At 35.8% G+C, this 23,984-nt stretch overlaps 1 pseudogene; it reads right to left on the bottom strand.

Annotated features, from left to right (window-relative positions):
• Positions 1-329: 329 nt before the first annotated feature.
• On the bottom strand, positions 330-3,471 carry LOC128108752 (eukaryotic initiation factor 4A-I-like; annotated as a pseudogene).
• Positions 3,472-23,984: the final 20,513 nt, after the last annotated feature.

Below are 23,984 nucleotides of genomic sequence, written 5' to 3'. Positions count from 1 at the left end.
AAGCATTTAGAACCAGGTGACTAGTTTAGGGAAATGGATTAGTGGTTTTTGTTTTTTTGTTTTTTTGTTTTTGTTTGTTTTTTTGGTGTGGGGATTTGGCTGCTGGGGCAGAAGCTACCCCAAAGAAAAGCGTGTCTAAAATGTTCACAGTTCCTTCTTTTTGCCTCAAAAAGTGACATTTATTCAAGGAAAGAGAGAATTTTAAAAAAACAAAACAAAAGAACCCCAAACAATATGTCCATCCCTTGGCTCCCTTTTCTCCCCATTCCAGCTGTTCCTAAGCTCCCCTAGACTGAGCCCTGGTTAGGGTCAGGTAGTAGGATAGACTCTCAAATAAGGTCAGCAAAATTGAGGGGCATCTCTTGAGGTGTTGTAGAATGTCTCAAAGTCTTGAAGAGTCCTTTTGTCTTTGTCTGTCACCATGTTAATAGCCACACCTTTATGGCCAAGGTGATCACCACGACCAATTCTGTGGATGTACTTTTCCCTGTTGGTGGGAAGGTCATAATTGATGACTAGGGAAACCTGCTGCATATCAATGCCTCTGGCCAACAGGTTAGTGTAATCAATACCCTGATAGAATCAGACCAGAACTTCATCATGATCACATCTTATTCCTTCTGGTCCATATATCCATGCCTGGAAGAAACAGTGAAAGCCCAGGCATGCATCTTCTCAGTGAGCCAATCTACCTTCCATCTGGTATTGATAAAGATTACAGTCTGGGTAATAGTCAGGGCTTCATACAAGTCATACAATGTGTCAATCTTCTACTCCTCTTGCTCCACATTGATGTAGAATTGGCTGATACTCTCCAGGGTCAAGTCTGCCTTCTTGACAAAAATCCAAATTGTGTCTCTCCTGAACTTCTTGGTCACCTCAAGGACATGAGAGGGCATTGTAGCAGACAACAAAACTACCTGTGTGTTACTGTTGAGCTTTAGGAATGTATCATAGATCTGGTCCTTGAACCCACAGCTTAACATTTCATCTGATCCATCTAGTACAAACATCTTGAAGTATTTGGGGAAAAGGTGTGTCTGGTTAAGCATATCAAACATCCATCCAGGTGTTCCCACAATGATAGAGGAAACTTCCATCTGTAGCTTCTGCAACTCAGCACGCTCATTGGTGGCCCCAATACAGATGTGACAAGAGGCACCTATGTAGTCTCCTAATTCCATGACTGTTTTTTTATCTGCTGAGCCAACTCACGAGTGGGTGCCAGAACCAAAGCCTGAGTAGCCTTTAGATCTAACTCAGTCTGTTGCAGAATTGATATGGTAAATGTAGCTGTTTTCCCATCCCAGACTGGGCTTGATCAACCACACCATAACCCTTGATACAAGGAAGAATGCCTCACTGCTGGATGGTGGAGGGCTTCCGAAAACCATAGACATAAATACCATGGAGGAGGGATTCTGAAAGGTTCATGTCATCAAAGATATTCACAATCTCATTCCAGTTACACTCGATGACGCTTTCAGGCTCCATCCCCTGGGGGCTATTGTCTCTGGATCAAGAGTCCTGATTTGAAGACACGATGTTAGAACCTAGTCATACTTCTAATATACAATAGTAAAATGTAAATGTCCTTATGAAAGGAACAAATGAGGACATAGCAAGGAAAATCCAGGCTAAAGCAAGGTCATAACCCAACAGGGGAAAAAACAAAACAGAAAACCACATAACTCACTATCTTGCATATAAGATTCATGTTGGAAGTACGTTGGCTCCAAAGGGTTTAGGTACACTGTACCTCCATTTTTTTTCTTTATTTTTATTTCTTTTTTTCTTTTTTTTTTAATTCTTATTTTTATTTTGCAAATTCAGTTCTACATATCAGCCACGGATTCTCCCGTTCTCCCCCGTCTGGTCCCCCCACCCTCCCCCCAGCCCACCCCCCATTCCCACCTCCTCCAGGGCAAAGTCTCCCCCACGGACTGAGACCAACCTGGCAGACTCAGTCCAGGTAGGTCCAGTCCCCTCCTCCCAGGCCGATCCTGCATAGGCCCCAGGCTTCAAACAGCCAACTCATGCAATGAGCACAGGACCCGGTCCCACTGCCTGGATGCCTCCCAAACAGATCAAGCCAATCAACTGTCTCACCCATTCAGAGGTCCCGATCCAGCTGGCGACCCCTCAGCCATTGGTTCATAGTTCATGTGTTTCCATTCATTTGGCTATTTGTCCCTGTGCTATCCAACCTTGGTCTCAACAATTCTCTCTCATATAAACCCTCCTCATTCTCGCTAATTGGACTCCCAGAGATCCACCCTGGGCCCAGCCATGGATCTCTGCATCCAGATCCCTCAGTAGTTGGATGAGGTTTCTAGCACGACAATTAGGGTGTTTGGCCATCCCATCACCAGAGTAGGTCAGTTCGGGCTGTTTCTCAACCATTGCCAGCAGTCTGCTGTGGGGGCATCCCTGTGGATTTCTGTGGGCCTCTCTAGCACTTTGCTTCTTCCCATTCTCATATACCTCCATTTTTATTGAATGCTGTATATACAAGCTTTTTCTTGGGCTACTCCAGTCTATGCTTCGAGTTTTCCTCCCTAGATGTTCCTTGTTCCTGCCATTTCCTACATATCGACGCTTTTGTTGCCACGCATATTTCTTTTTCACAGCTCTTAGCAGTTCCCTCTGTGGGATTCCTTGCAGAGATTCTTACTCTGACCCTGCTACTCATTTCTTGATTTCTGGGTTCATGGTGTAAGACTGCATTATCCCTCATTCTTGGACGTGCCATGTCTACAAAACTAATATCAATTAGATTACACTGGTAAACTCTGCGCTTCTGATTGAAATGGTGCCTGGACCTAAGCACCACATTCTTTTCTTTTTCTTTTTCTTTTTTTTTTTTTTTTTTACAAAGTTTCTCTGTGTAGCTTTGGAGCCTGTCCTGGACCTCGCTTTGTAGACCAGGCTGGCCTCGAATTCACAGAGATCCACCTGCCTCTGCTTCCCTAGTGCTGAGATTGAAGCCCTGCGCCACCACTGCCCGGCCATGCACCACATTCTTATCAGTCTTATCAGTGGTGGTTTCTCTAGTTCTTGGCAGCTGAATCCGTAAAATCTCTGTATTTGGCATATTTTTTTCTCCCTGTGGAATTCTCACTTTGGCATTTCTCCTTTTACATAAATTCCCAGTGTTGCAAATTGAAGCCTTTAATGGGTTAGCTATTGTCTTCAGGAAGATTTCATGTCTCAGTAAAGAGAATGTTCCGTTTGATAACAATGACAATGGATTTCTCACCTGATTCTCCTTGTCCACAATATAATACTTTCTCATACAACTTTCTTCATGAAACCACATATTTTTTCTGGAAGTTTATTCATCCTCAATGTAGACCTGAATAAGAGCATTGGTTGGCAGCCATACTATAGATGGAATAATAGCCTGTCTTGGAATTGCTTCTATCAAAAAAAAATGTTCATTACCTTAAAACTATTAAAAAACTCACTCATGGTTTTAGACATGAGGAGAAGGTAACCAGATTCCTTGATAAAACTTAACTTTAATGAACTCTAGTCCAGTTCCTGGTAGATACATTGTTCCCCCTGGAAACCTCATGATGGACACTTAATCTGCATCTTCTGTCTTCTGATATTCCAAATTCATATCAGGAACAACCATTAAGCTCTCTTTACATCATTTAAGGCTTTTTCTATCACAAAGGTTCAGACTCTTCCACATTTCTAATTCAAACGTTTTCCAGAAAGCAAAGAATTGAATGATCAGTTTTACAATAGCAATGGCCCTACTTATAAGAACCAATTATTGTATTAGTTACTTGTCTTTGTACTGTGGAAAAAAATACCTTGTCAAATCCATTTTAAGGTGGAAGGGGTATATTTTCAATTACGCTTTCTGTAGAGTACTGTCTGTCTTGGCAGGGAAGGCATGGTACCTGGAAAAGGAGGCTGACTGGTTATCTGTATTGGCAATCAGGAAGCAGTGTGCATTTATTTTAAAACTACTTCATGAAATTACAACATTTTTTTCTTTCTTCTACCATATTATGCTCATTATTAAATCACATTAGATTATTTTATTTTAATTTTGAAAGAACTAAATTTATAATCTGTATTTCAATTTTTTGAATGCCTCTTAAGAATCACCATTTACTCTCTCCTTGTCTGTAATTTTTCCATCCACTCTTTTCTCATTATCTTTCCCATTTTCTTCCTTCCTTCTCTTTATTTCCCCTGTCTTTTCCTTTCCCTTCCTTTTTTGCTTTCCTCATCCTCAACATTTGTTCTCAGTGTTTATTTCTGTCCCCTCATTCCTTCTCATAATTAACTTGGCATCTTGGGTTGGTTTCACTGTTGGTTGTCCATGTAATGTTATCTCAGAGCATCTATGTTTTGATTATATTAGATAAATTAGAGATGTCTAGTTTCCTATCATGTGGAAGACCAAAAAATTCAACATTCTGTAGTAGTTTTTCACAGATCCAAGATAACCCAAATCTAAACTGATATTAGCAAAAGAAATGTATATAATTAGTGTCTTATATAAAAGTCAAACTTCTCACTTTATTAACTGCATCTAGAAATGACATGAATCTGACATACATTTTCAGCTTTGATAATTGACTTGTATTTCTTTATTCATATTTCTTTTTGTTCAATAATAAAGCAATTCCTTTTGATTATTTTTGCCCCCATTTATATCTTTTATTCAAAATTGTATATATGTTGCACATAATGGTATATTATATTATTATGTGTAACCATTGGTATTTCTAATCAGGAAGAGATTGTGAAGTAATGTTTCAAGAAAGGTAATGATAACTAGGAGATAATTCAGGTAATATTACATCACTTACTTAGGAACCATAAATTATATTGTTTGGTTTCAAATTTCTAGGCCAACTTGAGCCATCAAGAAAAGAAAAAGAAGATAAAACCAGCTAATATTTCTTTTTTTTTTTGGTTTTGTTTTGTTTTGTTTTTTCGAGACAGGGTTTCTCTGTGTAGCTTTGCGCCTTTCCTGGAACTCACTTGGTAGCCCAGGCTGGCCTCGAACTCATAGAGATCTGCCTGGCTCTGCCTCCCGAGTGCTGGGATTAAAGGCGTGCGCCACCACCGCCCGGCAAACCAGCTAATATTTCATTAATAATATTTATTCCTATGCAACAGGTCACCATCCATTACTAAATGTGTACCTTTTATTAGGATAGTTTGAAGAAGTGATCATAAAAGATTTGAGGAAGACTCCTATAATTGTCATTGTTAATAAATTATAATAACCATCCATCAAACTGGGCAGTTTTGGCCTCAGTGAAAATCTGCTAGATTAGATAGAACTGTCCACTTGAAATGACTATGAAACTAGTTATCAAAGATCATTGACATTTCCTCAGAGAGTAAATTTTCTTATTTTATGTTTACTTATAAAATTTTCTAATCACTTCCCAGAATCAACCACATTTTTCAAATCATACTTTTGATACACTCAAGAAGTTAAACAAGAAGTGAATAAATATTTTAAATTTTGAATTCTTCATCAAGAAATTTTCTGAATTCTTTTGAGAAATATGTGATACCTGATATAAAAAGTATATATCTACCCTCAATATTCAACTATTCCAATTATAATTCTATTTTATCATTAGACAAAGGAAATATTATATTTTTATACTATTTCAAGCTAGAACTAATTCCATTAGGATCACTGATAAATGGTGCTTAAATAATGGTATGTTGCTAATTTAATTTTATCTAATTCATTTTTCCATCTTGAAAATATAATAAAGGATTCAGAAGCATACAATTTCTGCTGAGGAAAAGGGGCTTTCGGCAGCCATGAATAGGTCAGACCTAATTATATAAAGAAAACAAAGATTATGAAAAGATAGTTGAAACTTCTTGATAAAAACCCAGAATGCTAGTATGAATTGACCTTACTGAAATGCATGTGTTTTTTCTGTGTGAATAATAGGTTGAAATGATTCATTTATTGGATATTGCCCACTATAATATAATGTATTCTGCCTTTTCCTTGCCATGCAGTAAGAATATTGAATAACACATTTCTGTGTGTATATTTAAGTGATAAATTATATATTTACAGTATAATGTCTCCCTAATCAGATGTTACAAATGCAAGTTATCTAGGTGTTTGAAGAACTACTACGTTATTAAATTGTTTTTTTTTTAACATTTTAAAATATATACTACTATCAACTCACTTTTATACATTATTGTTTTGGAAAAAGAAGCTTGAATATAAAATTACAGAAGAGAATAATGTATAATCATATGGTTATACTTGTAATATTCCAGGATAAATGTTTAGATGATGATAGGAGATTGCCTTAGAGTTTCTATTACTGTGAAAGACATAATGACCACGGCAACTCTTTTAAAATAAAACATTTAATTGGGGTGGCTCACTTAGAGTTCAGAAGTTCAGCCCATTATCATCATGGTGGGACATGGTAGCATGCTGGTAGATGTGGTGCTGGAGAAGTAGCTGAGAGTCCTACATCTTTTTTTTTTTGTGTGTGTGTGTGTGGTTTTTTGAGACAGGGTTTCTCTGTAGCTTTGGAGTCTGTCCTGGATTAGCTCTGTAGACCAGGCTGGCCTCGAACTCACAGAGATCCACCTGCCTCTGCCTCCCGAGTGCTGGGATTAAAGGCGTGTGTCACCACCGCCCAGCAGAGTCCTACATCTTGCAGGCAACAGGAAATGGTCTCAGTGTCACACTGAGTGAAGCTGGAGCAAAAGAGATCTCAAAGCCTGCCCCCACAGTGAAACACTTTCTCTAAAAAGACCACACCTACTCTTGAAGACCACACCTCCTAATAGTGTCACTCCCTTTGGAGGCTATTTCTCTTCAAACCACCACAGGAATATCTTTGCATTGAGTGTCCTTGTAATATACTTAATAACAAAATAAGCCAACAAGTAATTAAACCTTCATCATTATCAGGTATTTTATGTAACATATAAATTATCATCATTTAAGGAATTTCTTACCTCCCCCTCAATTAGTCTAATCAACAAAATTCACCACAAATTCCTAACAGTTCTGTAATCTCATGTTATTATTCATATATGTGCCTTTATGTTTGTCTTATGTGTGGTTCTAGGTCCTGTCCCTTTCAAAATATAAACCATCCCTAGGAAAAAAATAATTTAACATTTGGAGATGGTGACTAAAGAATGTAGGTGGTTATTTTTTTTTTAACTCTTTGCTCTTTGGGGCCTGCCATCCAGCTTCCAAATAAATACAAAGAGACTTATTCTTACTTAAGAATGCCTGGTCTTAGCTTGGCTTGTTTCTAGCCAGCTTTTCTTAAATTATCACATCTACCTTTTGCCTTTGGGCTTTTACATTTCTTTATTTCTGTATATCTTTTCTTTCCTTCTTACTCTGTGTCTGGTTGTGTGGCTGGGTGCCTGGCCCATGGCATCCTCCTCTCCTCCTTTTCTTGCTATTTTTTGTCTCTTTTCTATTTATTCTCTCTGCATGCCAACCCTGATTCTTTCTCTCACTTGTCTAGCTATTGGCTATTCAGATCTTTATTAGACCAATCAGGTGTTAAACAAATGCAACATAAAGTAATGAAATACATCTCTACATCATTAAACACATATTTCACAGCATAAATCAATATAACACATCTTAAAATAATATTCCACAACAAAAGAATGCTTTAAATTTAATGTGTAATTCATGTGGGAATTCAAAGGTTAAGATCGCTGAGAAGAACATATAATGCCTGGTCTCGTAAGATTAAATATGTGCAAGAACTATATATGGACTAAAACTACAGGCAAAACATACTACATTTTTGTCAAATAACATTGCATTGTTAGTATCCCAAAATGATGTAATGTTGAATTTAAAATAGATAGCTTCATTGTCATATATTGGATATGCACTCCATCTTTTAAACTGTGTCATAATTTTATTCATTGCTTTTAGCCAGGTGTATAGAAAGAATTGGGAGAAAAATGCTAAGCTAAAATTGAAAACCCAGAAGAAAGAGACACATGTAATTTGGGTACAATGGAATATAAGGTGGTTTACAAAAACACTGAAAAAATCAAACACATTATACCAAGACAACAGGAACAATACCACATCATTTTCTAAGTCTTTGCAAGAACTTCCCCATTGAAGTCTAAGAACAGCAAGAGCACAAGTTATTTAAAACATGTGCAATGAAGGAGCTACCAGGGCCATCTGGTCTCACAGGGGCATGAATCAGGTCATTTCTGAAGATTCATTTCATCAAGCCAAACTAACAACCATTTACACGCTGCTTCATGCATGCTTTATGTGATCGAACTACTATACAACTAGTAACTGACATTGACATTCTCTATGTGATGCCGGTTTGCAAGTTACCAGTTTACCATTAGTTGCTGTTCAGGAAATGCATAGTGTGACATCAGTTTGTATCAAGTCTCAGGTTGGTCCCATACCTCTCTCAGACTCATGTTGCTACACTGGGAAGGTAGCATAGAAACCATATATTTAGACTGCATGTTGATTATAATGCACATTTCTCATACATTCATGAAAAATCAAAATTGCAATCACTGAAAACTTCAACAAAGCTTTCTTTGTTTAACTGCATGCTAACCTAGGTATAGTCTATTAAAAAGGAGCATATCACTGAAGTGTTTGATGAAACAAAATCACTCTAGATCTGTTATTCAAATACATCTGTCTTAAGTTTTCTACAGTTGTGATAACATCTCAGGACCAGAAGCAACATAAGTAAGAAGTGATATATTTCAGATCCTAACACTCTAGTCACGTTTCATCACTGAGTCAAGTCAGCGCATGACTCTGGAGGCAGGATAAAGCAGAAGCCATGGAGGGGTGCTGCTGACTGGCAAACTTATTCCTGTACAAACTACTTTGTTATACAACTCAGGCTCACCTTCCCAGGGAACCTTCTACAAGTTGCTGGCATTTTCTCAATTGAAGTTCCTTTTCTCAAATAACAAGTAGCTTGTGTCAAGTTGACAAAATACTAACTAGCACACCATCTGACAAGCAAACAAAAAAAAAGGAAATACAGAAGGAAACTCAAAGAAAGAAGTTGTAAATATCCCCGTAAACATCTAAGTGGATTACCAAAGTGATATTAGGTATTTGCTAGGTGTTCAACGATTATATGGTTTAACTAGAAAGAGATTAGGATGTGAATAGTGGCTTAGGAAACAGGTTCCAATAAATTGATACTCTTCTGAGACATTTTCTTTCTTTAATATGACAAAACAAATTGTTTAATTGTATTAGTATATACAAATAGAATTTTAAAAAATACAATTATATTTAGAAAAATATAAAACACTAAAAATCTTGAAATATTAGAACAAGTATGAACCTTGGATTTTGGCTACATTTGAAGAAGTGATTTGTTGTTATAGGGATGTGCTTACTCTGTGGGACTTGTTTTTCTCAGAGCGTAGACATTTTTTTCTTCTTTTATTGAAAACAGATCCTTTTCTCATATACTAGATAGTTTCTCCTCCCTCTACTCCTCCAAGTTCCTTCCTACCACCCCTCCCCAATAGAACCACTCCACTTCTGTCTCTCCTCAGAAAAGAAAGGGTTTTAAGAGAGAACAACCAAACTTGACTAAAGCTATAGTAAAGTAAAGCAAAAACTATCATATTGAAGTTGGATACAGCAGCCCAAAAGGAAGAAAATAATCCTAAGAGCAGACAAAAGAGTCAGAGGCTCACTAATTCTCATAGTCATCAGGCCCATAACAATACAAAGCTAATAGTTATTATATATATATATATATATATATATATATATATATATATATATATATATATATATATATATATTATGCGGAGAATCCAGTGTAGACACATGTGGGCCAGTGATTGCTGTGACAGTTGTTTCTGATGGCCTTGTTTTCCTAGTGTCCTCCATCTCCTCTGAATTTTACAATCTATCCACATCCACTTCTACAGAATTCTCTGAGCACTAATGGGAGGAATTGGATGGAGGCCTCCTGTTTAGAAACTCTCTTCTTACAATGCCTGGACATGAGTCTTTACATTTCTTCTCATCTACTTCTGAAGGAAGCCTTTCTAAAGATGACTAGATAAGACACTGATCTATGATAATTTCATATTTTTTGATTATATTCTTGACCAATAATGTTTGGTTTAACCCTTGGTCTCTGGGCTATCTAGTCTCTGGTCTTTGGTTACCCAAGCAATGTCTGGCTTGGGTCCCATCTCATGGAGTAGGCCTTAAGTCAAATCAGACATTGGTTGGCTACTCCCACAAGTTCTTGCCCTAGCATATTTTTCAGGCAGAACATATTGTAGGTCAAAGGTTTTGAGACTTACAGTGCTTTTGGTGGCTTACAGAGTATCTTCCCACAAAAAAAGAGACTAGAATATAGGGGTGAAGGCTCCAGGTAGGCACCAGCTTGACTTTTCCATGTTCAATGATTTGTTGATAAAGTTCTCTGCAAATTGCCTCACTGTCAGTTTGCAGGGAGAACCTCCATTTTTTTTTAGCATCAGCCTGGGTTGTTTGGCAATTTACAAGGGAGCCCATTGGCCAAAAATTCAATCAAATGCAACCCAGCCCTGCCACTAGAACCCTTGTCTGGCTTCAAGAGATGGACACTTGAGGCTATGTATCTGCTATTGCTAGGAGTGCTCTGTAGGATCATCATCATACTTTCTTGGGAGTTTCTGCTGCAATTAAGGTTCCATATTATCCTCTAATTGCCTTCCCCAGTTCCAGCCCTCTCTCTTCACATTCTATCTCCATTCCATTACCCCTGACCTGATCCCTCCTGGTCCCATAATCGCTGCCCCCAGTCCACTTGTAAAACCTATTCTATTACCCTTTTTCCAGGGAGATTCATGGGTCCTCTTTACCTAACCCCTGTTAGTGTTGGTCAATCTATGGATTGTTGTTGGTTATCATGTACTTGATGGCTAATTACCACTTACAAATGAATACATACCATATTTGTCTTTCTGGGTCTGAGTTACCTCACTCAGGATGCTTTATTTCCAGTTCCATCCATTTGCCTGCAAATATCCTGATGCCATTTTTAAAAACAGCTGAGTAGTACTCCTTTGTGCAAATGTACCATATTTTCCTTATCCATCCTTCTATTGAGGGACATTTAGTTTGTTTTGAGTTTCTGGTTATTATGAATATGGCTACAATGAACATGATTGAACTAGTGTCCTTGAGATAGGATGGAGTGTCGTTTGGAAATATACCCAAGAGTAGTATAGCCAAGTTTTGAGGTAGACCAATTCCCAATTTTCTGAACAACTGACATAATGATTTCCCTAGCAGCTATACAAGTTTGCATTTCCACCAACAATGGAGGAATGTTCTCTCTGCTTCCCACCCTAGCCAACATGATCTTTGATTTGTATTATTGCTTTTAGCCATTCTGACAGGGGTAAGATGGAATCTCAAAGTAGATTTGATTTGCATTTCTCAGAGTCTAAGGATGTTGAATATTTCTTTAAGATTTTTCTAAGCCATGAGATTCCTCTATTGTGAATTCTCTATTTAGATCTGTACTCCGTTATTTTAATTGGATTGTTGGTTTTCTTTTGATATCTAGTGTATATATATATATATATATATATATATATATATATATATATATATATATATTTAGGATATTAGTTGTCTATTGGGTGTAGCATTCATTAAAACATGTTTACCATTATGTAGGCTGCAACTTGGTCCAACTGAAGCTTTTCAGTTTCATGAGGTCCCATATATTAATATTTTAAGTTCCTATACTATCATAGTTCTGTTAAGAAAGGTATCTCTTGTACCAAAGTGTTCAAGGCTATTCCCCATTATCTCTTCTATTAGTTCAGTGTATCTGCTTTATATTGATGTTTTTTAACCACTTGGATTTGAGTTTTGTGCAGTGTGATAAATAATGGATCTACTTCTATTCTTTTTTATGCAGACATGCAGTTTGACCAACACTACATATGTTGAAGATACTTTCTTTTTTTTCCAGTGTGTATTGCTGATTAAAAATCAGGTGTGTGCATAGAGTTATGTCTGGATTTTCAATTTTATTTCATTGAATAATGTGTCTGTTTTTATACAAATACCATATAGTTATTATTACTATTGCACAGTACTAAAACTTGAAATTAGGAATGGTGATACCTCCAGCAGTTTTTTTAATGTTCAGGATTGTTTTACCTATCCTGCTTTCTTGTTTTCCATATGAATTAGATAATTGTTTCTGTAAGTTCTGAAAAGAATTGTGTTGGAATTTTGATAGGGATTGAATTGAATCTGTTGATTGCTTTTTGTACAGTGGCCATTTTTATTATGTTAATCCATTTTCTGATATCTTCTTCAACTGACTGTTTCAAATACTTGAAGTTTTAGCATAATAATCTTTCACTTTTTTTGGTTTGAGTTGCCCAAAGATATATATATGAGGATATTGTGAAGGGTGTTGTTATTAACCTTATTTCTTTCTCAGTCAATTAGTCATGTATATATAAAAGGGCTACAGATTTTTTTTAGTTAATTTAATTCCCAGACACTTTGCTGAAAGTACTTATGTGCTGTAGGATTTCCATTGTTGAATTTTTAGGGTGGCATATATAATACCTTATCATTTTCAAATAATAATACTTTGACTTCGTCCTTTCCAAATTGGATCCCCTTCAGTTTTGTTTTGCTCTAGATAAAGCTTCAAGTACAATATTTAACAATATGGAAACGTTGTCTTTTTCCTGATTTGAGTGAAATTGCTTTGAATTTCTTTTGATTCAATTTGATGTTAAGTATAGTCTTGGTGAAAATTCTCTTTATCATATTTAGAGATCTGTCTCACATCTCTAATCTCTGCAGTACTTTTACCATCAAAGGGTGTTAGATTCTGTCAAAGGATTTTGTACATCCAATGAGATGATCATGTTTTGTTTTGTTTTGTTTTGTTTTTCGGTTTATTTCTATGGTGGATTACATTTATTGATTTTTCACATATGAACCATGGCTGCATCTCTGGACAAAGCTTACTTGATCATGGTGGATGATGTTTTCGATGTGTTCTTGGATTATGTTTGCAAGTATTTTAGCAACCATGTTCATAAGGGAAATTGTCTTGTAATTCTCTTCCTTTGTTGAGTCTTTATGTGGTTTGAGTATGAGGGTAACTATGTCTTCACAAAATGAATTTGGCAATGTTCCTTCTGTTTCTATTTTGTGGAATATTTCAAGGAGTATTAGTGTTAACTACTCTTTGAAAGTCTGATAGACTGCTACACTAAACCGACATCAAACCCTGGGCCTTTTTTCTTGGGGAAGGGGACTTAATTACTGGTTTCATTTTATTAGGGATTATAGGTATATTTAAATGATTTACTTGATCTTGATTTAACTTTGGCAGGTGGTACCTATCAAAAAATTACCCATTTCTTTTCGGTGTTCCAATTTGTTGGAGTACAGGCTTTTAAAGTATGCCGTTCTGAGTCACTGTATTTCATTGATGTCTCTTGCTACATCCTCTTTTTCATATATGATTTTGTTATTTGGATATTTCCTATCTGCCTTTAGTTGTCTGTATTGTTGATTTTCTCAAAGAATCAACTCTGTGTTTTATTGTTTGAATTGTTTTCTTTGTTTCTATTTTATGGATCTCAGCCCTCAGTTTGGTTATTCCTTGTGATCTATTCCCCTTTATGTGTGATTTCTTTTGTTCTAGAGCTTTCAGGTATGATGTTGAGTTGCTAGTATGAGATCTTTCCAATTATTTTATGTGAGGACTTAGTACTATGAACTTTCCTCTTAACACTTAGACATACTTTCTTTGTGTCTCATAAGTTTGGGAGTGTTATGTGTTCACTTTCATTAAATTCTATAAAGTCTTTAATTTGTTTCTCTTTTTCTGTCTTGATCCATTGTTCATTCAGTAGAAAGTTGTTCAATTTCCACGATTTTGTAAGGTTTCTGTTGTTGTTTGTATCCAGGTTTATTGCATGCTTGTCTGATAGGATGCAGGGAATTTTTCAATATTTCCTTATGTATTGAGAATTGCATTGTGTCTGAGGATGTTATCAATTTTGTTAGATAATAAAATGGCTATACCAGCTTGCTTCTTAGGTACATTTACTTGGAATATCTATTTTCCAACCTTTTTCCCTGAGGTAATATCTATCATTGATTTTGTGGTGTGATTCCTGAATGCAGCCTAGTTTTTGCATCTGTTCTTTTTGTCTGTGTCATTTTTATTGAGAAATTTAGACCATTAATATTGAGAGGTATCAATGATCAATGATTGTTGATTATTGTTTTTTGATGTTGGTGTTGTTGGTATGTGCATGTGGTGTGTGTGTGTGTGTGTGTGTGTGTGTGTGTGTGTGTGTGTGTGTGTGCGTGCTTCCCTATAGCAGGAATCTTAAAAGGTCTTATTAATAAAATCAAACCCGGACCAGGTATTGGGGTGAATTCTGGAAGATCAGAGACAGAACAAGCCACAGCTAACCTCACCTGGCCAACTTCTCAGCTGATCTTGTTTCCTCAGACTGGAAGTGTCCTCATCCCAATGGCTCTCAGCTGAACTGCTGCTAGAAGCCTGAAAGCTTCACCAGGCCAAATGCTTAACCAGCCAAATGCTTCTAGTTTCTGGTCTCCACGCCTCACATATCTTTCTGCTTTCTACCACCACTCCCTGGGATTAAAGGCTCGCTTTCTGGGGCTTTCTGGGATTAAAGGCATGTGTAACCATGCTTGGCTGTATCCTTGAGCACATGGATTTCTGCCTAGCTCTGCCTCCTAGTGCTGGGATTAAAGGCGTGTACTACCACTGCCTATCCTCTATGTTTATTGTGGCTGTTCTGTCTCTGACCCCAGATAAGTTTATTAGGGTGCACAATATTTCGGGGAACACAATACCACCACACGTCCCTTCTTTTTCTTACCTAGTGTGAGATTATTTTTATTTCCTGTGTTTTCATGGGTGTAGTTAACTTCATTAGGTTGGAGTTTAATTTTAGCACATTCTTTGGAATGGATTTGTAGATAGATATTGTTTAAAGTTGACTTTTTCATGGAATATCTTATTTTCTCCATCGGTGGTGGTTGAAAGTTTTCTTGAGTATTGTATTCTGGGCTGGCATCTGTGGTCTCTTAAGAGTCTTCAGAAAAATCTGTCCAGGCCCTCTGGCTTTTAGAGTCTCCATTGAGAAGTCAGTGTAACTCTAATAGATCTGGCTTTATATGTTATTTGGTCTTTCCCCTTCTAGCTTTTAATATTCTCTCCTTATTCTGTATATTTAGTGTTTTAGTTATTATGTAGTAAAGGGACATTCTTTTCTGGTCCAATCTATTTGGTATTCTGAATATTTCTTCTTCCTTTATGTCTCCTTCTTTAGATTAGGAAAATCATCTTCAACAATTTCGTGAAAGACATATCTGGGTTTTTGAGCTCTGTTTCCTTCCTCTATTCCTATTATTCTTAGGTTTGGTCTTTTCATATGGTCTCAGATTTCCTGCATGTTTTGTGTCAGAAGAGTTTGGACTTAACTGTTTCTTTGAATGATGCATCTGTTAGAATTCTGTCCTTACTCCAGTTGCATGATTGCACATGCACAGTTCAGGAGTTAAGCAAAGGGTCTTGCATCTTACATCACAGTGTGCACTGGTGATCACATACGCACAGCATGGTCACACAATCTTCACATGCATGGCATGGCTCTCTAAGCCCATCTGTGCCTTAAAGAGCCATGACTCAGACCCCACCCTCTCTCTCCCTCTCTCTGTTCCGCTCTGTCTCTTCCCACCATCTTTCCCTCTCACCACATGTTCTCCTTTCCCATGCCTGGTTCTCTTGTAACCCCACCTCACTGCTCTTTCTCTTAATAAAGTTCTCTGCTACTAGGCAACTGTGGGTAGAAACTCGTGACCTTTCTGCCAGCAACTGGCACTGCCTTCAGCACAGTTTATCATTCATTTCAGTATCCATTTCTTCTATTGTATCTTTAACTCCTGAGATTCTCTTTTCCAGCTCTAGTTTTTGGTTGGTGAAACTTAACACTGTAGTTACTGTTAAAATTCCTATCTTTTTATATCCAGATTTCCTTCAATTTGTATTTTCTTTATTGCTTCTATTTCCATTTTCTGGACTTGAACAGTTTTGTTTTTTTTCCTTCAACAACTTGTGTTTTCTTGTATTTAAGATAATTAATCAATTCCTCCAATATTTGTTTGTGTTTTCCTGGATTTCTTTTAGGGATTCATTTTTTTCCCTTTTTAAATATCTCTGCCATCTTCATATACTTGGTTTTAAGGTCTTTTTCTTGTGCTTCAGTTGTGTTGGAATATTCAGTGCCCACTCTGGTAGGATATTTCAGTACTAGTGGGGACATATTACCCTTGTTGTTACTCTGTGTGTGTGTGTGTGTGTGTGTGTGTGTGTGTGTGTGTGTGTGTGTGTGTGTGTGTGTAAGTATGTGTGTGTCTGTTTCCTAGTACTTAGGCATCTGGGTTTGGGATGATTATACATCTAGTTGTTTATTTTGGGTTTGACTTTGTTGGGTGGATGTTTTATTCTTTGGTATCTGTTTCCTCTCTGAATTTTTGGATAGTTTGATGACTGTTTGTTGCCTGTTCTCTTGACCTGCTCAGTTTCTGTGTTCGCAAGAAATTCCTACATGTTTGGAAGTTAGACTACTGGTACAGGTTGGGGGAGGGAAGTTTGGAAGAGAAGGTCTTTGTGATCTATTGGGGATGGAGTCAAATGGGAAAGGGGGACTCAGCAAGTTTCCTGCTATGAAGCTGCAAATGACTGGGGATTGTTGAATCTCAGGAGCAGTAGGAGAGGTGTGGGTCTGCCTTCAGTCTACTTGTTGCCCTGATATTATAAGGGAATGGGACAAAGTATCAAGTGGAGAGAGGAGAGTTAGAAAGGAAAGACCTGTGGGATTGGAACTGGGACAACATAGAGACAGGATAATGTTAGAGGGTTTTCTGACAGGGAGTGGTTGATAGAGTTGGGGGCAGGGATAGAAGCATTAACTGGGAAGAAGAAGGTAAGAAGGGGATGGTCTGTGGGATCCACAGGAGATGTGGGCAGTGGTGAAGGAAGGCGCCAGCTAGTGTTCTGTTGCAGCTGTAGGGACAGGACAGAAGGATTTGGTCTGGGGCAACAGAGAGAGAGAGAGAGAGAGAGAGAGAGAGAGAGAGAGAGAGAAGAAAACATTGCAGGCATCCTACCTGGTTTTCTCAAGACATTTTTGTTTTAGAACACAACTTGTAAATGAGTAGAACTGCTCCTGGGAAAAAGAAAATTTCAAAGGAGAAATATACAGAGGTCATGATTTTCTTCACAATGCAGCCATTGATAACCTGTCCATATCCCAGTAAATAATACCCAGTCGTGTTCATATGAGAAACAAAAACTAAATTTATGTTAAAAGTATGTGGCAAAGTAGGGAGGTATTTATTATAAATAAGAAGAGTTTCTATGGGAGAGAATCAGGGGTGAGAAATGATAACAAGAAATAAAAATGCCCCAAGTTCAGTATGCATATGTATAAAATTATGAAAGGATAATACACACAAAGTAAAAAAAAAGGTACTAAATACAAATGAGAACTCTCATTTTAATTATTTTATGACAATGTTAATTGGCAATAATACATGGTCAGGTATTATTGAACATAGGTCAGAAATACCATATTTTGTAAAGAATGACAAGTGGATTTTTTTGTAGTAAAATGTTCTTCAAATTCCTACTATAAATTGAGTAGTATTTATATTCCTACCACATGACTGTTATTCACAATGTCAGGAATATTAACATGAAATTAACATTAGCAAGAATGTTTTTGTAGAGCTGCATTAATCGATTATGGTTGTATCATCCATTTTGACTAGCTGATTCGGGTTCCCGTGGTGAAGTCATCTTTTCTCCAAACAATATCATAAATATTATACCTGTATTTCAACAGGAAAAATGTTTAAAAATAGAATTGTAAAAAAATCCAAGTTAAACTGACAATATTTGACTTGTTTAAACATGGTAAATCCACAGGCTGTATTTTGATTTTTGTATTTTTCCTTGTTCTTTCTGACTTAAACATCAAATATATCATGACAAGTTTGTCTATGTAATTTGATTCTCTCAGTTAGCCCTTTGAATCACAAGGCTTGTCTCCCATTCTATACCTCTTCAGTAAGATCAATGAATTTTATTATTATATATTCATTAATAATCAAATATTTTTCACAGCTTGTACTAAAGAAATAACATTCAATTATAGAGTTCTAATTATGGAGATTAGCAATAAATCTTGCTTATAAAGTAATCTATATAAAACACACTTTTTTCCTTTGTTTAAATATAACATTTGAAAAAGAAAAATGACAAATCTTTCTCTCTCTCTCTCTCACACACACACACACACACACACACACACACAGACACTTAAATATAGAAAGTAAACATACCTAGTGGACAACCAACCACACAGACTTAGACAAAATGTATTGCTGTCATTCAATAAGCTCTTGGGTATCTTGTCAAAATCTGTACCCAGGGCAAATGGACAAAGTTGTGATTTCTACACAACTGCCTCATTTTCTTGTTTAAACATGTTCTGTAGCATTCCTTGTTACCCTTTGGTAGCTGGATATTTTACCCAACATTCCATTTATGATTTGCTATAACCGTAATTGTAAATAATTTATCCTATGTATTTATTGCAATATCTTCAACTATGAAAGCATATAATATTTAGTCTCTATAAATTTATTTGTGTGTTTCCCTTTTTTCTCTTATGTGAGCCAACAGGACTACACCTATTTATGTAACTTTGTTTTGTTTTTTCTGTTTTATTTATTTGTTCTCCCTGTTTGGCTTTGAATTCCTGGAGATCAAGCCCAGAGACTCACACTCTCGTTCATGCTATGCTAACATTTAAAAATCTGAGCAAATGACTCAGACTTAAATTTGGTATTTCTGTCACATTTCATCTGCATGTATGGGACTTCTAAGAATTTTAAACCCAATAAGTTGATGCACTTTTGGAGATAAAAGAGTCTATCAATTGGCATAAATACTTGCATAGGTTCACATTTTATTTCACAATTTTTGTTCTTTAAGCATCATATTAAGATGTGCAACTGTACTCTTCTTAACAGTTTTAAGACTCTCACAACAAATATCAGAATTTGTTACACCTGACAGACATTTGTAAAAATATTTAAAAATATGACAAGTAGGTTAGATAAGATCATAAATCTGGATAGTTCCAATAAAAGAGAGATGCTGTAAGGTGGTGATAGTAACTAGCAAGCAGCCTCAGAGAATAAGAGGACCTGAATTCATTTGGATTTCTAATACTATTTTCTACCTGTAATAATTTCATTCAATTTTATTACAAAAATTCAGTAATACATCAGTACAACCATTGATATTTAAAACTATTATAATTGAGATGAAATTGGATTATTTCACACTTTTACCACTCCCCTTTTCCTCTTTTCTTTGTATATTTAAAAAAAAATAAAAAAGAACTACATATTTGATTTTGAGTTGAGCTGAACATTCAAGGTAGGAATTGACATTTTGAAGACTAACTTACCTATGTACCGTTTCCCATGTTCTTATAGTGGCATACCTAGGAGTAATTAAATATTCATATGTTGCAGTTTGCCACATAATAGTTCCTTGAAAGATTCATATGTTATATTAGTTCTTTGCTTTGACAGATTTGCAGTAACATAAATTGACTCTTGTAAAAAATTATGTTCATTTGCTATTCATTTTTACAAAATTATCTGATGCACTGTGGTCATAATTTTTGTCATCAGATATCCTTTTTCTTAACAATGTGAAAAAATTCTACTAACATGTTATTTTAAATATATTTATATAAACGCCATTTTGACATTGCTATTGTTCTCTTTTATTTCCTAGTAAACATTTTTTGATTGCTGTAATACAGCTTGTACTAAAGGCAAGATACAGAAGAAATTGTTTGGCTGTCGTTTCTTTGACCTCTCTGACGAGAACGGCCACCTCAAGTTTCTGTCTTTTTCCTCCTGAATTTTTATAATTGCATATGACTTTGATACACGATACAACTATGATCAAAGGCCAAGCTTCATTTGAGGAAAATTATAGACCTGTGCTCCTGAATACATAGACTGGGTTTGTAAATGCACTTTAGCAAATTCTTTTTAAGTGGGGCATTTCTGATACGGTCCCTAAGGGTACAGGATTCTTCTACCATGTAAAAATGTATGTCAAGAGTCTCTGAAATAAGCCTACTCTTGCAATTGTTGAAATTTGAATGAGAGTTGAAACGAGGTGAACATAGCAATAGAAAAACAGAAAAGTTGGAAGAGCTACCTTCCCTGGAGACTCCATATTGACATTCCATGTGACTTAAAAATCTGATGGCTCTGCAATTATAAAACAGGGCCCTTAGGGACAAAACTCCCCTGTCCTAGCAGGATTTATGTTTTGAATGATTTAACTGGGACAACTTCTAAATACTATGTGAAACTAGGTTGAAACTAATGGGTATTAGCTACACTTATTTTAGTTCTAATGCAATTTAGTACTTTATGGATAGCAAGATACAGTTCTTCATGAAAAAATAAAAAGCTTCATAGGATGCTTAGATATTTTATAGCATCACAGTTATGCTTTATAAATTATATTTCTTGACCTTTTTTAATTATGTCAAGATATTAAAAAAATCAATACTGTAATTGCATAAGCAAGGTTAAGAAATTGTCTGTAGATTGGATATTAAGAATTTAAAAATACCTTTGCATTTAATAGAGTAATTTATGTAGCTAATATAACTTAAAGCAGGAATCCAATGAATACAAAACTCTTGATAATTATATGTCACAATTAAAAAATATGTTCAAATAATGTAATCAAAATACTCCTAACAGAAATGTCCATTTCATTTATTAGATGGTAAATAAATTATGACAATATCAACTTGTTACCATAAAATTATAAATACATAATTAATTAGCCATTCTGCTTCTAAACACTCAAGTATATATTAACTAGATAGAAATAAGTATAAATGCATATGTAAGTGTTTACATGTATGTGCTGATGCTTCAGTGTATATAAACGTTTCTCATATTTTTATCTCCATTAACTCTTATTTACCTTTAAAGTTTTTCATAGTTTACAAAGTGTTTATTATTGTCAGACATTTACATGTACGTAACTGCTGCCATTTTCATTATTTCTTTCTTTAATATGACTTTGATACCTAAGAAATTATTTGCAAGTTCAATAAAATGTTATCCTAGCCCCACTTAAGAGCAATAATCAGCTGGCAAGCTACTTAAATTCTGAAGGTACAACTGGGTCCTTTGTTGTACAGGCAGTGAGCTTCCCTAAATTACAGCTTGCCTTTGTGAAGTTTCATTTAATTCTACCTCATTGATTCTCAATAGATGAGTAACCAGTGGTGACTTATTGTTCCAAAAAAGTATTTGGTTTTGGGTTTCATGCCACCAAGAAGTGCTTGAAACTGGGTCTCAGAGGATAAAATGTTTCCAGCTTGTGTCTCACATATAGACTTCTTTAACTCAATTTTTTTTTTTTACAAAATATTTTAATTTTATTCTCAGACAACTCCATTTATATACACAATGTGTCTTTATCATATCCTCCAGTCTCCACCCATCAACCTGGATTCTCCCCCAACACATCTCTCTCCCAACTACATGCAATCCTCTTTTAAAAAAAACTTAATTCATAGAGTCCAATTTTTGCTGGTCATATATACATCATTGTAGGACTATCCACCAAAGCATGGTCAACTTGCCAATGAACACTTCCTAAAGAAAATTGACTCTCTTTCTCTCAGCAGTTCGTTAATAGTTTCTCAGTTGGCAGTGGAACCTTGGTAGAGCTTTTTGTCTCCAGGGTGGAGTTTCTAACCAACTTTACCTGTGACAAGTCTTATAAAGGTAATTGTAGATACTGAGCTCATGCATGTAGCTAACATACCATACCAAACAAAGAACATTCCACAGCAATCTCCTCAATCTTTTGGATCTTTTATTCTAGTCACATCTTATATTTTGGTGTTCTTCAGCAGAGGTAATGGGAGGGTTACATATGTTTCCCATCTGTTGCTGAGCACACACACTTAATCTCAGAATTCTGAAGTGTTAAGAACCTCTGTGTTAATGATTGCCCCTGCAAAAAGAAGTTTCTCTATGACAACCCTAGTCAAGTATTTTTCCACTCAGAGCTTGTCAGTTTCAAGCACAAAATATAATGTCAAGTCTCACATCCAACCAGGAAGTGGTTAGGTACCCCATAACACTAATGCCAGTAGTTAATTAGTGGGCATAGGTTGTCAAACAACTCAGTATTATATTTTGTAAGATCTAGTGCTAGATAATATGAATAATGTCCTTTCTCCTGAAACAGCTTGAATAGAACCTTAGAGCACTGTGAAAATCAGCAGGCATGGAGAGAGTTCACTGGGCATTTTGATACAGACCACTGTGTCCTGCAAACATACTATAGGTGTCTTCAGCAAAAGATAATATGAAGTCATTGTTGGAAGTTAAAGGTAATGGCAATAGTCTGCCTTGTTCTAGGTCCCTCTGGAGTCACCTGTGACAATGTCAATACTTGGGAGGAGTCGGGGTAACCTGTGCTTTTTACTGTGATTTTTGTTTAATAACCCATATCTTCTATTATAATGTAGCATTTTCAAACATGGAATATCTCTGTTTACACCCACTTCCCTTTAAATATATTTTAAAAGAATTTAAAAGAGTGGGCTTTTATAAATCCTCATTATAAGGCCTTGGTTTCTTAATCAATTTATTCCCTGTTCCTTCTTTCTATCATTCCCCAGCCTCCATCCCCACATCAACCTTTATTCCAGGACCCTTGGTCATTTTACATAGTTCAGGTATTCATATTTTTAAAAATTAGAACACTGCTTCATCTTATTTATAATATTTAAAATTAATCACTTCAAATTTTACTCAGATATTTTTATTCCATATATTTCTTATTAGTGTAGAATATTTTGCCAGTAATGAGTAATTTACTTCATATAATCAAAGATCAAATGACAGGGTAATTCATATATTTAAAGTAAAAAAATATATATTTAAATTGTTTGTATATTTTACTCTACATAGGAAATGTTTTTATACACATACCTTGTTGAAAAATTTTAATTTCCTTGGTGATAATTCAACAAAGATTAGAATGAATTAAACTAGACTGAAATTCATGGCACAAAGCTGTATGTACAGCTACCTGGCAGGATCACTGAGAAGGACCTTGAGTTCAAGACTTATATTGACCACAGAACAAGTTTAAGGTCAGCATAGACAACTTAGTAAGACCCTACCTCAAAATAAAAAAGAACTCTTAGTAGCTTGGACATATATGCTCAGTGGCAAAGTAATTTACTAATATTTGTTAAAGAATAGGTTCAATACCGAATTAAAAAAACAAACAGCGAGTCAGAACATAATTTCCCTTCTTAGGAAGATGCTGTTCACTCCCAGAAGAGTTATTAAGTGAAAATCTCAGTGCCACAGACAGGGTATTTCCCTACAAGTTATTGGCCAAGAAAGCCCTAGAGTTCCTCAAAACAACAAAGACTATTTTCACTATCTTTGCTTACACTCCATAACTACATAGTAGGACCCTATTGGACCCTATTGCTGAAGATACCACCCACTTTGACTATAGCACAGAATAATGTCAATCTCAAATTAATCAGAGAAATTCCTCACTCCTGGACAGCTTTACTAGTGCCAGAAGATGTTATATAGGCTGTTTGGGGGAGAAAAGACATCAGCATCCATCTCTCTCACTGGAATATAAGTTGTGCACTTTAGTGAGGAATATTAAATTTTTAATCATATGATGATACTTTTTAAATCATACGATGTTTTAAATATTATACATTATGATAAATGTAAAATGACAACACTGAGGAAACATATA

This window comes from Peromyscus californicus, unplaced genomic scaffold (assembly GCF_007827085.1).
Source record: "Peromyscus californicus insignis strain IS unplaced genomic scaffold, ASM782708v3 Scaffold_13__1_contigs__length_99412109, whole genome shotgun sequence".
NCBI lineage: Eukaryota > Metazoa > Chordata > Mammalia > Rodentia > Cricetidae > Peromyscus > Peromyscus californicus.
This window is presented reverse-complemented; position numbering and strand designations above follow the sequence as displayed.